General features: G+C 39.6%; 1 protein-coding gene and 1 non-coding gene across 2 annotated transcripts in view; both read left to right on the top strand.

The window, feature by feature from the left end:
- The first annotated feature begins 2,899 nt into the window (after positions 1–2,899).
- Positions 2,900–16,132, top strand: part of Osbpl3 (oxysterol binding protein like 3) — a 182,837-nt gene continuing 169,604 nt past the window's right edge. Inside the window, exon 1 of the mRNA XM_074065166.1 lies at positions 2,900–3,005. The gene's annotated coding sequence lies outside the window, so the exon portion shown is untranslated. The remainder of the gene's footprint in view (positions 3,006–16,132) is intronic.
- Positions 6,102–6,235, top strand: LOC141421077 (small nucleolar RNA SNORA70). The gene has a single exon (XR_012445765.1). It is a non-coding gene; the product is annotated as a small nucleolar RNA SNORA70 (small nucleolar RNA).

Genomic DNA, 16,132 nt, shown 5'->3' with positions numbered 1-16,132 from the left:
CTGAGAGCTTTTTGTCTGTTTCAGTTTGGTTTTGGCTAAGCATACTTTCCCATCATTTTCTCAACTTTCCAAACATTATTTTGGCTACACTAGTTTATTTGCTCTTCTAGATTTAGATTTTATTTACTCTTCTAAACTTTAGAAAAATTTTTGAGCTCTCAAAAAAAAAAAGTCTTTTGGGAGTCTAGATTAGAATAGTTTAAGCCTGTGAATTAACTTGTGGAGGTCTACTTTTTTTCTGTTCAATATTTAGTCTTCCACACTGGAATTCTGTTCTGTTTTTTCTTTTTTAAACAACACTTTGGGATTTACTTAAAGCTTTCTCTCTCTGTCTCTCTCTCTGGATATGGAAATATATTAACATCCCTTATAACAATGAAAATTTGGATGTGGTTGGTTATTGGCTCTTGATTCACTTCCTTCTCAAATGTCTGCATACGGAAGTCCCAGCAGGTGATTTCTTGGGAGGTAGGGAGAAAGCAGTAAGGCTCTTTTACCAGCCTAGACTCCCTCGATTAGATCAGTGGAATGTATGCCTAACCAATGAGATACCTAGAAACTTCCCTCTGTCCTGACATTCCCAGCCAGTCACACAACCCAGAATTGTCACCATCGATATTTAAGCTAGAGTGAACAACTGCAACCAGTTGGCATGGATCTAAAACCAAGGAATGGGATCAGATTTGAATGGAACAGCAAGGAAATCAGGACATAGATTCATTCCAGCCACTCTTGAGGTAATTCAACCCATATTTTATACAGTTGAAAATCTTTGAAGCCCATTTATTGTGCTATGGCAGCATATTACATGTACCTGACAGTAGAGTTGACTTCAAGTGACTACATTGCATGGTCTTTCACCACTCCAAGTATTAAACCGAGAGATACAAAGAGTATTCTGTATTTGGGAGAAAGAGGAAAAAAATATTTATCTTTGATTGTTTATATCATGACTGATCCTAAATTTCTAACTTTGGAAAAATACTTTGGACTTGTATGTGGTTGGTGAGAGGATCTGCATGACTCCTAGCCCTAAGACTTGAGGTAGGATGGCAGCCACTAGCCCTTGTTCTGTAAAAAGCGCTCAGCAAAGCTCTTCAATGTGTCTCACATGGCTACTTGATATCTCCTCTCATGTGCTAGTCACAAAGCTAGGATTCCTACATCTATTCAGCTTCAACAGAATGCTTTGTAAAGAGGTGGCAAATGCAAATGGACTAGGTAGTCAAGTCCTTTGCCCTATCTTAGAAGCCTCAGAAAGACCCCTCCCCTCAAATATTTCCTTCCACTCAGCTGTTACAGTTCTCAACATCCAGAAATTAATTACTTTGCAACCAAACACTCTTTCTCTTCAGATGTCATTTAATATGTAAACTGTTTTTGGAAGTGTAAAGTCATTAACACCTTACTTGGAAATAGTTTCTCAAAATTAAAGAAACTGAGAAAATGTGAAAGCTCACACCCTGGGGGATGGAGAAGTCTTTTGAAAACTGGGGAGCAGGGAACAAGGGGAGACATGTAGACAATGAACTATTTTGTGATTTTGCCTAGCCTAGGCCTTAGGTATATATGACTTCATATAAACTGCATGCATGTTCATTGGTATTTTTTTCAAGATATTTTCTATATTTGCCATGAATACAACATGAAATAATTTTATCTCCTCTTGTTTTTAATCCCTTCCCCACCAAGAATATATTGGCTACCATTGTAAATCCTTTATATTTGAGAAGACTAATGTATTAGTCAGGATTCTCCAGAGAAACAGAGCCAGTTGGCTGTGTATGTATGTTTGGATAGAGAGATTTATTTTGAGGGATTATCTCACTATTTTTGAGGTTAGGAAAGTTGAGATCTGTAGGGTGGGCTTTTGCTGTGGTCCATGTTTAAAAGCAACTGGTACAGAACTCCTTCTAGCTTAGGGACAAGTCCTTGTGGTAGTCAGACCTTCAACTGATTGGATGATGTTCACTTACATTATGGATGGCAATAAATTTAGTCAAATTCCACCAATTTATTTGCTAATGACATTCACAAACCACCCTCTCAAGCCTGGTGAATGCCTGAGGCTGAGGGTCATGAGTTCAAAGCCAGTCAGGGTTACACAGGAAGACCCTATGTCAACAAAACAAAACACAAACAAAAAACCCGCACTGTCACAGGCATGTCTAGAATGTTTGGCCATCTCTGTGAGCATCATGGCCCAGCCAAACTGGGACATGAAATTAACCATCGAAACTAACTTCCCAAGTACATCCCAAATTCTCAGGTTTAATATAAAACAAATAACAACTTAAACAAAACTCTCCAAAACTTGCCTGAGCTAAAGATGCTGATAACAGTCAGGCTTAGTCTCTACCTAAATACTACAAATTCAAAACTATTTGCATTTCTGTATTTGTTTAAGTAGCGGTTCTCAAATTTGTGGTCACAGGACTTCCTTACATTCTAAAATTTATCCAGGACCCCAAAGAACTTTTGTTTACATAATAACAATAGAAGTGATAAACTCTGAAGAGTTACCAATTTATGTAAAGAACAAACAGTTAATATTAACATAAGTAACATTTTAATGTCAAATAGCTACATTTCCCCACACAAAGGAAAATACTGAGAAGAGTGACAATGTTGTATGTTTTTAGAAATTTGACTTGATGGAAGACAACTGGATTCTCTTACCTGTTTCTGCATTCAATTGGTTTCCATCTCTTGTTTTGTTTGAAGTACTGGAATGAAAATAATCTGGTTTTGTGTAGATATGTGTGGCTGGAAAAGAACTATTTTATTATGCTTTTCAGATACTAGAATATTCTGCTATGATATGTACTGCCAAATACCCATGGTTCATCTGCCAGTTGTGCTTGTGAGTAAAAATAACATTCCCTTATAAATCAGCTAGTTCAGCTCACAAACAGCTGCTCAGTCTGGAGACCACATTTGGAGAACTCTGTGTCGTCCTCACACAAAGGAGACGCAGGAGAGCAGTGGGCCGTGGCTCTGAAAAGGCAAGTGGACGTGCCCAGTGCACCCTCGGAGGGCATTAAGTGGGACGGATGGGTTTCAAAGACTTGTCGTGCTGTAGGTGATAGATAATTGCACCTTTGGATCCACAGTGCTCTTTGACTTTTCCTGACCTTTTTGGCTTCCAGAAACTGCTTTGCTCAGATTCTAAGACCTGATCACTAGGAGCAAGGCTGAACTTGGCCTCACCATCTGGTTAGGGGAACTTCTTCAAAAACGTTAGTATAGTTTCTGACTCTATGGCAGTGTTCCTTTGAGTCTAATGTACTCGTTAACATTTCAGCCTGGGGGGCCGACAATTTCTCTGGTACTGGGCATACTAGTTTTTTAAAGAATTTATGATCCAAGCCAGGCACTGATGGCTCATGCCTACAATCCTAGCGACTTGGGAGGAGTCAGAGATCAGGAGGATTGAGGTTTTGAGGCCAGACCAGGCTAATATTTTGCGAGATCCTATCTTCAAAATTACCCAGCCCAACAAGGGGACTGACAGAGTGGTTCAAGTAGTAGAGTACCTGCCTAGCAAGGCACCCGAGTTCAAACCCCAGTCCCATTAAAAAAAAAGAAGAATTTATGATTCAGTAATTGCAAAACATATCCTTAGAACTTTCTCTTTTGAAAAATAGTTCTAAATATAGATATTTCATTTTTTAAAATCTCCAAATGTTAAATAAGTACCAACTGTATGGTATCTTTGGGAATGTAGAAGAAAAGTTTTCCATTTTGATGGAAAAGGTGCAGTCTATGGCCTATCTGCCTAAGTTATCAGATCCTTGTCTTTGAGCTGACATGTAAATTGTATGTAAATTATGAGGTTGTGATTTTAATTAACACCCTCCTCCTATGGAGAAACCAGTCTCGTTCTCTCTTTGCAGTAATTCTGTGAGATAATAAATGTCTGTGTTTTCTGTTACATGCGTGCAGTGTCCGTGCGTGCAGTGTTGCGCGCATGTGGCCCTAAGCTTCCGGACATATCCGGTGAGAACCAGGGTTGCTCATACTGTGCTGCCTGCTCCGCAGAACTGTACAAACGTTCTTTAAAAGGTATTTGATGGAAATTGTTCTAAATGATGATGCAAAGAGTTATGACATATGGACCCTTGGGTGTCGGAAAGCTGAAATATCTCCATCTCAGAGGCCAAAATTAAAAAAGAAATCAGCTCATACAAACTCATTTTAATGTAGTTGCAGGGTTTTTGTTGCTGTTGTTTTGGTAGTACTGGGGTTTGAAATTAGAGCCTTGTGCTTGCTAGCTAGGTAAGCACTCTAGCGCTTGAGCCATGCCCCCAGTCTTCCTTTTTTTTTTTTTTCTGCTTTATTTTTCAGATAGGGTCTCACTTTTATTTAGGGCTGGCCTCAGTTTGCAGTCCTGCTACTTCTGCCTCCCAAGCAGCTGGGATTGCACATTTCTGCCACATTCCCTGCTTTTTTTTTTATTATTATTCATTTATTTTGGTGCTGATACTGAGGTTTGACTTCAGGGTCTTACGCTTGCCAGGCAGGCACTCTACCTACTGTTTGGCCGGTGGGCAGCCACCCCATGGTGATCAGGGACTCTCTGCTCACTTTCCACTCCATTTCCTCCTTCCCTTCATGATTTCCATGGCAACTCCTGCTGGCAGGCAATGGGTCCTGACCCATATTACCCCGAGCTCCTCCCCACCAAACCTCGACCTATCCCGATGCCCCATAATACCTTAAGCTCTTGACTTCACCCAGGATATAAAAACTGGGCTGCCATTTCTCCGGCGCGACTTCTCCGGCCCTGCTCTTTGGGGACGGTGAACCTCACCCGAGAGCGCGCTCTCAATAAAGCCTGCTTGCTTTATTATTTGGCTCCAATTTGGCCTTCCCATCAGCGTCGACCTAACACCTACCACTTGACCACTTGAGCAAAGCCCCCAGCCCCCAGCCTGTTTTTTTGAGATAGGATCTCACTAGTTGTTTTGCTAGAGCTGCCCTTGAACTCACATTCTCTCACCTCAGCCTCCCATGTGACTGAATTTATTTTTGACACTAATCTACAAAACTTGGTCTCACCTATTTGCATCACACTGGAAAGTGGCTGTTGGAATTCAAGGGAAAGTGGTCAAGTAGAAAGGCCTTTAGTAAAGCGAATGTTAAAAGCACAGCAATCAGTACTTCAAGGTTCATTTTACCATTGCATTTCATTACTAGCATGTCATTATGTTTATTTGCCCCAGACCTGCAAATGGTTGAGTTTGTAGTTCACTGCAAAGTGTCTAAGGCCCTCTGTCATCACAAAAGGACTATTTAGTTAAAGTTTGTGCAAGGTCTTAGTACATGTACAAGTGATCGTTTATTAAGTCCCCATGGATGATGACAATTATTGTGGAATCCCTCTCTAAACCCTCACTTCCCAATTTGCAGGCACTTAGAAATTAGTTTAAACTATTTCTGCTTCTCTAAGTTATGTTCTGAAACTTGGGTTTCCTTTTAGGTTGATAAAAAATACTATGGAACTACATAGTTGTTATGGTGGCACAAGATTGGGAATTTACACTGAATTGTACACTTACAATGATAACTCTTGGATTCTCTGCGTTCTACTACAGTGACAAACACCTTAACCCCATCCCCATAATCCAAAAAACAAAAACAAACTTTCTAATGATTTTTTTTTTTTTTGGTGGGTACTGGAGTTTGCTAAGAAGGTGCTCTACTACTTGAGCCATACCTGCCGACCATTTTGCTCTGGTTATTTGAGAGATGGGGTCTCATGAACAGTTTGCTCAGCTGGCCTTGAACTGCAGTCCTCCTGATCCCATCCCAGCCTCCCAAGTAGCTAGGATTACAGGTGTGGTCCACAGTGCCCAGCTTCTGATGACTTTAATGTGAGCCAAGTTTGAGAACATTTGCTTGAGAAGTGGAGGATACACCTAAGTAAATCACTAATTTTAAGAGAAGAGATTTAGGATATCAAGGCCTGACCTAAGAACAATCCTCCATTCATTTTAAGAGGAGAGTGGGCTGTAGGCACACTGGTTTCTGTTACCAGATTGTCCTCTGGCCAGATCCCATTTAGAATCCTAATGAAAGGGGCTTCAATAAAAGAGCATCTCTAACCAGGTAAGCTGATTGGCTCCTTTGCTCATGGGCACCAGATGTGCAAAGGCTGCAAACAGCAGCCTCTTCAGTTATGCACACAGCCCGTGGCTCACATAAGTCACCCTGAAGGACTTTGGAGACAGCCCTTTCTAAGGGATGCTCGTGCATCTGACCTTGTGCACTTACCCATCAAGGATCCAGACAGGTATGCTGGGTACCTTTGGGAAGCCCTAGGATACAGTAGCCAGGGTTCACATTGGCCAAGTCATCAGCTCCATCTACACCAACCTGCAGAACAAGGAACATGTGATTGAGGCCCTTCTCAGGGCCAAGTTCAAGTTCCCTGTACACCAGAAGATCCACATCTTAAAGAATTGGGAATTTGAAGATGTAGTGGCAGAGAAGAGCTTATTCTGAATGGTTGTAGGATTAAATACATCCCCAATCCTGATATTCTGGACAAGTGGTGGACCCTGCACTTGTGAAGACTTCCATTGTGCTGCCCCCTCTTAACTCAGGTCCACCTTAAATTCTACTTTCTGTCCCAAATATAATCAATAAATAGAAGAGCAAACATAAACTGGAAAAATGCAATTCAAAATGACAAACTGAAAGGCATCAACTTATCCTGGCTTCCTAATTCCTACTGAATTGCAGAATGAGGATAAAAGCTAGGAAAGAACACAAACCAAGACCAAACCTAATCAGTAGCAGAACACTCAACTGAAAATCAAATCAGAGGAAGAATGTTCCAAGGGTTCTCCCAGAGGAATGGGCAATAAGAGTGAAAAATGAAAGTCGTTAAGGATAAAGTTTCTAATAACTTTATTACAGGTCATCCAGAAATTTAGAAAATATTAAAAAAATGGAATATATTTGTTTTTAAATCTCATAGCTGAAGAAATGAGAAGCTTCAGTCCTAGAAGGGCCCCCTGAGTATCTAGCAAAATTAGTGAAAAAATAAAAGCAGTCCTTGATATATGTCCTGCTAAAAAGTCTGAACTGCAAGAAAAAGAGAAAGTCCTGAGGGCTTATAGTCAGGAAAAAGGGAACAGATGACATGTATTGAATTAGAACCACCAACAACAGATTGTCAGAGAAAATGGAGCAGTTGTCTACCCAGCCAACTATAAATCAAGAGTGGGAGAAAAATAAAAGATATTTTCAGACATGCAAAGACTTAGAAAGGTCTCTGTATGAAGAATCACTTAAGGTGAAGTTACCAAAACAAAACACAAATCCAAGAAAAAGAAGGATTCGGGATACAAGGAAAAATGAACAAAACCACTAATATTTAAGTCTAAATAATTCTTTTATTTATTTATTTTTTGGCAGTACCAGGGTTTGAACTCAGAGACTCATGCTTGCTAGGCAGGGGTGCTCTCTCTACCACTTGATCCACTCTACCAGCCCATAAGTCTAAATAGTTCTTGATAAGATGATGAAAAGCTTAATGCAATTATTAAGAACTTATTCCTAGAAAAATAAAGACATTATGCTGAAAATGAAACTACTACAGATGGGTGTTGGTGACTCATGCCTGTAATCCTGGCTACTTGGGAGACTTGAGTCTCCATCTCCAAAATAACCAGAGCAAAATGGACTGGAGGTATGACTCAAGTGGTAGAGCACCTGCTTTACAAGTACAAAGCCCTGAGTTAAAAAACCCAGTCCCACCAAAAAAAAAAAAAGTAAATAAAATAAAACTACTATAGCAATCTACAACTCTGTTCAATAGAAACACAAGTCACAAATGTGAGCCACATACATAACTATAAAAATGTAATGTAAAAATTTTCTAGTAGCTATATTAAAAAGAGAAAAATAGGTAAAATGTTTTAATAATATATTGTACTTAACCCAATATATCCAAAATAGTATCATTTCAAAGTACAACTAATATAAGAACTAGTAGCAATAGATTTTACATTTTTTTATATTAAGTCTTTGAAATCCAGTGTATATTTTGTGCCTACAGCACATCTAAATACCGACCAGCCCCATTGTAACTGCTCTGTAGCCACTCATGTCCAGTGCTATTTATTGCACAGTCCAGATCTAGAGCTATGAGTTCAGATGATTTTAAGAAAGCAAACATGTAGGTGGGAGTAAAAGCATACCAAGAGTCTTGTCTTGTGCTTTCAGTAGGCAGCAAGATAAAAGTCCTGAAAAGATGTTAAAAATTAATATTAACCAATACAAATATGATGTACACATTCCAAAACATTAGAGAAAAAGTACAATCAATCAAATAAAAGGCAGAAAGTGAAAAGAGAATAAACTGGAAGTCATAGTTGACAGTTAAAAAACAGTGTAGTTCATACAAACTTTGGAATACTGTGCTATAGTTAGAATGAGGCATGTAACTGTGTAACTGTGGTGGGCACCTCTGATGACTCCTGATGACGCCTGGTTACTGGCATTCATGCTCTGTGTAATCCACGATACACAGAGTAAGATTACTGATCTGTGATTATTCTTGCCTTTCTTCTCACCCTCACCTCTCTTTTAGCTGGCAAATCAGGAGAATGTGTATAAACAAATGTGCCTGAAAGTAGAGGACGTTGCAAGAGACCAAGCAAACCTACACAATGAGGAGTTGGAGAATGAGAAAAGAGGGGACAGAAATAGGCACAAAGTAGGGCTTCAGGAAGGGTTTTTGTGATTTTGTGTGTGAGAACTCCAAAGCAGTTTGAGATGTGTAGTGCATAGTGTGAATTGGGGCAGCTTTAGGATTTTTGAGAGATGGGTAGCAGGATTGGAAATGTCTTTTAATTAATATTTTGTAGATATATTGTATTTCTTTGCATTATTTAGGGACTAAACTGTAGAGAATTAAATTTATTAGGGTGACATATGGATTTAGGCAATATTGGCACATAAAACCCTTGTAAGCAAGGAATGAAAGACTTTCTATTCTGGGTTCTGTATTTGAAATTTCAATAGCAAACCCATATTGACAAACACCTGAAAGAGCTATCTCACTAATCCTCTATGAGATGTTGACAGTGCAAGACAGTCAACAAAAAGGACATAATTCAGACCAATAGCTATGACAGACTGAGATGGGTCCTAGTGGCCTCAGTGGTGACAGGAGACAGAGCGAGAGAAGAAAATGGTGGATACCATAGTTGACTGAGAGGCCTTTGCTGGGAATGCTTGTGAAACACCCAGAATTCATGGGGGGAACATAGGGAGTGCAGAAAACCCAGTGATTGTAGATTGTGAGAGGGTCAGAGAAATCCTGTTTCCTGACTGACTTGTGATCTAGTTTTAACCTTGGGGTTGTGAACTGTGGAGAAATAAGGATGGTACTTTCATAACATTACTAACAACCCTATTCACCCCTAAACAATGCCCCGTAGAATCTTAATACACTAAGCTAGTTCTGGGATACAAGGAAATGGAAACTCTCAGAAACTGCCGGTGAGAGTAGATTGGCAAAACCAAGACAACTTTGTAGGGAGCATTTTGGCTCTTTAACTCTCTGAAGGAAGAGAATTCTCCTTTCACATTCTACCTCCACATTTCCCAAACATACCAGTTACCTTTTGCCTATGAAAACTGTAGAAACCAGGGGTGGGGATTTCATTTGTTCTGATGGTACAATTATTTACTGTATCTCTTTTGTGCCTAACATTGTGCTAGAAGCCATGGGTTCAAACATCCTACAGTACGTGTCTCTGTCCTTCAGTTCCTATGCTCTGGTCAAGAGAGAAAACACATCCAGTGAGCCGCCAGTCCGGTGATAGTGTTGGGAATATTGACACTTTATTGATTGTCGAAATATAAAACTGCATGGTCCAGAAAGACTGCAGACTTTCTTCTTTCTCTACCTCTTTCCATTTATTCTTTTTTTTTTTCCTAAGATAGAGTTTCGCTATGTGGTCCAGGCTGGCCTCAAACTCCCAAGTACCTGGGATTACAGATGTACCAAGCCCAGTTTATCCATCTATTTTTTTTTTGTGGGTGTAAAGGGAGTTTATTAAAAGTTAGAGAAGAGAAATACAAAGGGAATCGTGGGGGGGGCCCAGGTAGAAGCTGGAAGCCAAGAGAGTATCCATCTATTTTTTTTTTTAAAAAAACAAGTGTTCATTGAGTACTTAGTGTAAGTTCTGTACTAGGTTCTGGGGATTTAAAAAAAAAGGTTAAAAGAAATCTAATAATTTAGAGCGTGGAAGCATGCACCATGCACCTGTCATCTCAGCACTTGGGAGGCAGGAGAACATGATTCAAACCCAGCCTGAGGTACATAGTGAGACTCTGCCTCAAAAAAAAAAAATCATTACTCAAATATCTTTGAGAAGTAAGGAGATAGATCAAGTAGTCATACAAATAAATATAAAGTTATAATTTTGGTAAAGGTAGGAAGTTGGACAACATAGTGTTATGAGGCTGTGTAACCTGACCTTGCATGGGATTCAAGTCTAATTTGATGTCAAATTCCCCACTCCTCTTCCTGGCCATCGTTTGCTTCCTGCACAGAGGCCAGAATCACATGTTAAAGAGAATACTGCTCAACTTGTCTCTAAAACTTCCTTTGGAGAGAGACCAAGATGGCAGATAGTTGATAAATCCTGGAACTCTGAGCTTTCATGGGTCTAAAATTTCCTTTCCTTCTTTGAGCAGTCCTTGTCATTGCTGTGACATAGCAGTATGATGTCAGGCTTCGGATTTGGAAAGTCCAGTTTCAAACTGACTTTGGCAAGTGAAATTGGCAAGCCATTAGAATTCTCTGGGCCTCAGGTTCCTCAACTGCAAAACAGGAATACTGGTGCATGGTAAGCATAAGGGACACTACACATACGCACTAAATGTCTATAGCTAGGTACAGCTGAGACTCTAATTGCTCATAAATGTGGACCCTTAAACCCAGGAAAATGGTGTGGTTTGTCTAGAATTAGAGCCATAGTTGATGTTTAAGTTAGAATTTTGGTACCTTATGCTCATGAATTTTTTTCTTGATATAAGAAAAAAGGCAATGAAAAAATATATATAAAAGAAAAAGACAGGCCCTGTGGTGTTTGTGTTTATACAGTCAGCATTTTGTGTTAAAGGAACCATTTGAGGAAGAGTTTCCAGCCAGAGCACTTTAGCTGTATATTTTGGCAGCAGTCAAGGGAGTGGTGTAGGGGCTCTTAAACATCCCGTGTTTCTGGAAAGCTGGAGTCAGGGCTTTTGTTCCTGGAAGAGTGACGTTAGCTTATCCATTTACATCCAGTAAGTTTATTATCCACTGATTGTAATGCATCACAACCCTCTGGAGATATTTGGGCTTCAGTTCTATTACACTCTTGGCTCATGACTACTGCTCTTCTTGACACCTCAGTTCTATCCAGGTGAGTGAGTTCTTGCCAAAAAATCTACATAATTCTGATCAGTTCTTTGGATGGAGTCTCTGGGAGTGCAAGTGGCCCATCCATCTGACTGGTCAAGGGAGTTTTCCCCTGCCCCCAATCTGGAGATATAGAGACACATAGGGATCATGTTTAGATGAGGTCCTAATCCTGCGTGCCACTCACAAGCTGTGCAACTTCAGCCTTCATCATCTTGGTTTCCTGTGCATGGCACATAAAAAATGTTTTGGGTATTACTAATGTAGTGTAACTATTATTCTCCCCATCTTCATGTGGGTAGAGTAGTGAGATTCAGAGAGATTAAGGTCAAGGTCAATGTATTTGGTTGGTGATGCAGCCAGTGTTTAAACTAGGGTTTCTCAACCTTGGTATTATTGATATTTTGGGTGAGATAATTGTTGGGGGTAGTCTGTTCATTGTAGGATGTTAACAACATTCCTAGTAGGTACCAGAATCAACCCTCATAAATTGTCCCCTGTTTTGACAACCAGAAATGTCTCCTATGGGCTAGATGCAAGGCCAAGTGGTAGAGTGCCTGCCTAGCAAGTGTCAGGTCCTGAATTTAATTCCCAATACTGCTCCTAAAAAAAAGTCTTGTATGTGGAACAAAAACTATCCTTTGCCTTCAATAGAGAAGTACTTTTTAAAATCAGGTCTTTCTAGTTCCAAATCCCATGATCACTCCACTACATCATGTTGTCATTCGTATTTACCATATGATTTCCTATTTTAAAAAAGAAATTTAAGGGTGGAGGATGGAGCTCAATGGCAGAATGTGTGCTTAGCCTACACAAGGACATGGGTTCAGTCTATAGCACCAAAAAATAAAAAATCTAAAACATAAACAAGTCTTTTAGTGATCTCAACTTTGCTTTCTGCTTACTCCCACTGATTTCATGGCTTCCCAAACTCTGTCATAATCCTCTTTTCAAAACAGGGGCAGGAATTTCTGGCCAGTATGGCCAAAGTCCCTGCCATACCACTCTGGATGTTTCTGCATGTTTACTGAAAGTATGGAGCCTCCATTCCTCCAATATGAACACCTTTGCAAATGTGGTTTCACCTCTGAAACAACAAAGGCAATGATGGCCTTATTTTCTTGTTTATTATTAAAATTTGAACAAGTGCTTAAAAATGCATGACCACTTTGATTTACATTTCATGATGACAGTGACACCAATGGTGGGGGGAGAGAACTGATGAGATGGGTGTCACATAATACATGGCATTGAAGATTGAGGCTCCTTTAAAAGAAACAATAATCTACATTGACCTATGTGGTAGCAAATTGACACATGTGACTACTGAACACTTGAAATTAGCAATTAAGATGCAGTGTAAGTGAAAAATACACACTGAATTTCAAAGACTTAGTATTAAAAATATAAAATGTCTCAATATATTTTAATTGGTTACATGTTAGAAATGACAATGGCATATTTTATTACATGAAATATATATTAAAAATTTAAAAACAAAAACCAAAGTGAAATATATGGACTCATATTTATTTGATTTGACAGGGGCATCACTAACATGTTGCACTAGTTCATTCTTCCATTACTACAGTGAAATATCTTAGGCTCAGTACTTCACAAAGACGTTTATTTAGCCCCCAGTTTTGGAAGCTGAACATCCAAACAGCATGATACCAGCTCAGGCAAAGACCTCCGTGACTGCATTCATCATGGCTGATGGTTGCATATGTGAGAAGGAGTGGTCACAGGAAACTAGAAAGCACAACCAGGGATTAACTGAGGTTCCATGAGAACTATATTAATCTTTCATGAGCAAACCTCCAATGATTTAAGGACCTTCCATAAGACTTTACTTCTTAAAGCTTTTATCCTTCTTAATACAAATTTAGTTTCCAACACTCAAACCCTGGGGGCACAAACCACCCATTGCATGTCTTAGCCATACCTTGAGTGGCCCAAGGAAATTTCCCATGCCAGCTCCTTTAGTCTACACATTTCTCAACAAAATACTGCTTCCTTTCCCCAAAAGAGGTCATGAGAGTTCTGCCATGACTGCACAGCCAAGAACGTAAAGAGACCCCTGAACAGACACCTGCCCAGCCTGTCCTTGAGAAGGAAAGAATGAAGGCCCTCTTGAAATTATCCAAGAGGGTTAGAGTGCAGACAAGTCATAGAGAGTGCAGAAAAGAGTGGCAAGCCTAAGGCTGCTATCTTTAGAAAGGCTTGCTTGCAAGTTGGCACTTGGCTGGCATCTGGGAACATAGATGTAGGGAGGGTTCCCACAATTCCTTAAGTGCTGAGTGGCCCAAGGTGTTTGTGAAAATGATGTGGTTTATGCGGAACACCTGACTCCTTCTATGTGTTTCCATTGAATTGTAGTTTTTGTTTTGTCTTGTTTTTCAGATCTCAACCAGTCATGGCATAAATTGTGTTTGGTTCATGACTCCTTTAAGTATGAAGGGACACATATCCCAATTCTGACCAATGAAACATGATGGCAACTTAGCCAGGGGTTTCTGGGAAAGGCTTCCTCACTTACAGGATGTGACTCAGGAAGGGATATTCTTTTTTGCCTCTGGCTATGGTGGTTTTCTGGATATGATCTTGCTAACTGCTGCATCAGTATCACATCCAAACTGAGGAGGAATCTCTCCCAGTGAACTTGCAGAGCAAGAAGACAGAAAGAATTTGGGTCCTTTGCTGATATATTTGAGCTACTGAATAAACTAATATTAAAGTCACTATATCTCCAGATTTCTTGCTATGTGAGATAATATATCCTCTTATTTAAGTGGTCTTCAATTGAGTTCTTCTCACTTACAGCCAGTGTATTCTAGCAGACAACAGGAATGTAATTACACTACATGTTATGTGAATTTAGATAGTAGGTTTAGCCAGACCTGGTGGCACAGGCCTGTACGACCAGCACTTGGGAGCCTGAGGGTGGAGGATTATGAGTTCAAGGCTGGCGCAGGCTACATAGTGAGTCACTGTCTTAAAAAAATTAAATAGTAGTTTTGAGGAAATACATTTGACAGATAATTTATGGAATACCTTTTATGTGAAGGGAGACTATCTAGGAAGAATAAAGAAGAGTTTATAATCCACAAGGAAATAAATGGGAATCCGAGCAAATACAGTAAGAGGCATTTGAAGTCACATGAGAGACCACAACACAATGCTGGTGTTATCCAAGCTGTTTTATGCAAACGCTATTCTCAGTTCATGTTATTCAGGATATAAATTATTCCGAAGGCCACAGCAGAGTTATCTTCATGTTTCAGTGTCCAGAATTGGGAAACATGCCTGTTCTTTCTTATAGCAGTTGCCAAAGTCAACCACCACCTCCCACCACCATGATAGACTGAGACTCTGGAAGCAACAAAGAAGGGCTTGAATGGTCAAGGTCTTTTCATTCTGTCTCCCACTCTGAGAGGAGTACAGGTATCAGGGAGCCCTGGTCTCCAGCCCCTTAAGGTAATACTGCATATGTTTCAGGCACACTCTAGGCTTAGGCTGTTGAACATAAATGGTCGACCCAGTGAAGAATGGTCAGCCTCCCAGACCTCATGCTCCTTCAGCAAGTGGACTTATTATTATGATTTCCTGTTTACTCTTGGATGGGAAGAGGTTGCTCAGATACCATCCTAATGAAGGAAGAAGTAGTTCAGTTTATGGGATAAACGAGCAGGGTTTCTGACACTCATTAGTTCAGTGTAGAATCATTACAAACATCTTTAGAAATATAGCTGTTTGGGAGAGGATAGGGTGAGAGGTGCAGGCTTCAACACTGCCATAGCCACAACTGGGTGGCTTGAGGAAAAACCATTTCAGACCCATACACCAGTTATATCTTCTCGCCCAGTAATTCCACTCTAGGAATTTCTCTAAGAAGGAACTAGTGAGAAGATAAATACTTCACTGTAATGTGATTAAAATAGAGATCAGCTGGGTGCCAGTGGCTTATGCCTGTAATTCAAGCTACTCAGGAGGCAGAGATCAGGAGAATTGCAGTTCAAAGCCAGCCCTGGGTAAATAGTTCCAGAGACCCTATCTCGAAAAAAACCCATCACAAAAAAGGGCTCATGGAGTTATTCAAGAGGTAAGAGCTCATGCCTGAACAAGTGTGAGTTCAAACCCCAGTGCCACCCAAAAGAAACCCCAAAAAACAATAGAGATCAATTTGATTTTTTTGGGAAAGAGAGGTTCATCAAAATAAAATTTACTCAAAAACAAATTTGTATATTCTTGAGTACCTGCCTCAGCTGAGTATATTATTAAATACAATTCCTTGAGTAGTATGAAGCAGCTATTTATTGAACTTGATTGTAAAAATGAAGAAGCAAAAATTTAGAAAGGTTAAATTACTTGCCTAAGAAGAAAGAATCACTAAATGGGAAAGGTATTTAAATCTAGTTCTTCATAGCAAATTCAGTTATTTTTGTGAAGGTACAGATTTAATTGATACAATACAGATTTATCAAGGTTTTTCTTTTTTGGGGGAGGGTGATTGAACTCAGGACTTGAGCTTGCTAGGCAGGCACTGTACCATTTGAGTACTCTGCCAGCCCTTCAGGGTTTTTCGTCTTCAAAAGGATAAATTCATAAATATTAATAATATTTAATAAATTCATAATATCGAATTGATAGTTATGGAACTAGGAAACCATACATAATATCAAATCAAAAATAGAATTTGTGTATTTA

This window comes from Castor canadensis, chromosome 2, assembly GCF_047511655.1.
Source record: "Castor canadensis chromosome 2, mCasCan1.hap1v2, whole genome shotgun sequence".
NCBI lineage: Eukaryota > Metazoa > Chordata > Mammalia > Rodentia > Castoridae > Castor > Castor canadensis.
The sequence above is the reverse complement of the archived record's forward strand: the minus strand, read 5'-3'. Positions and strand labels throughout refer to the sequence as shown.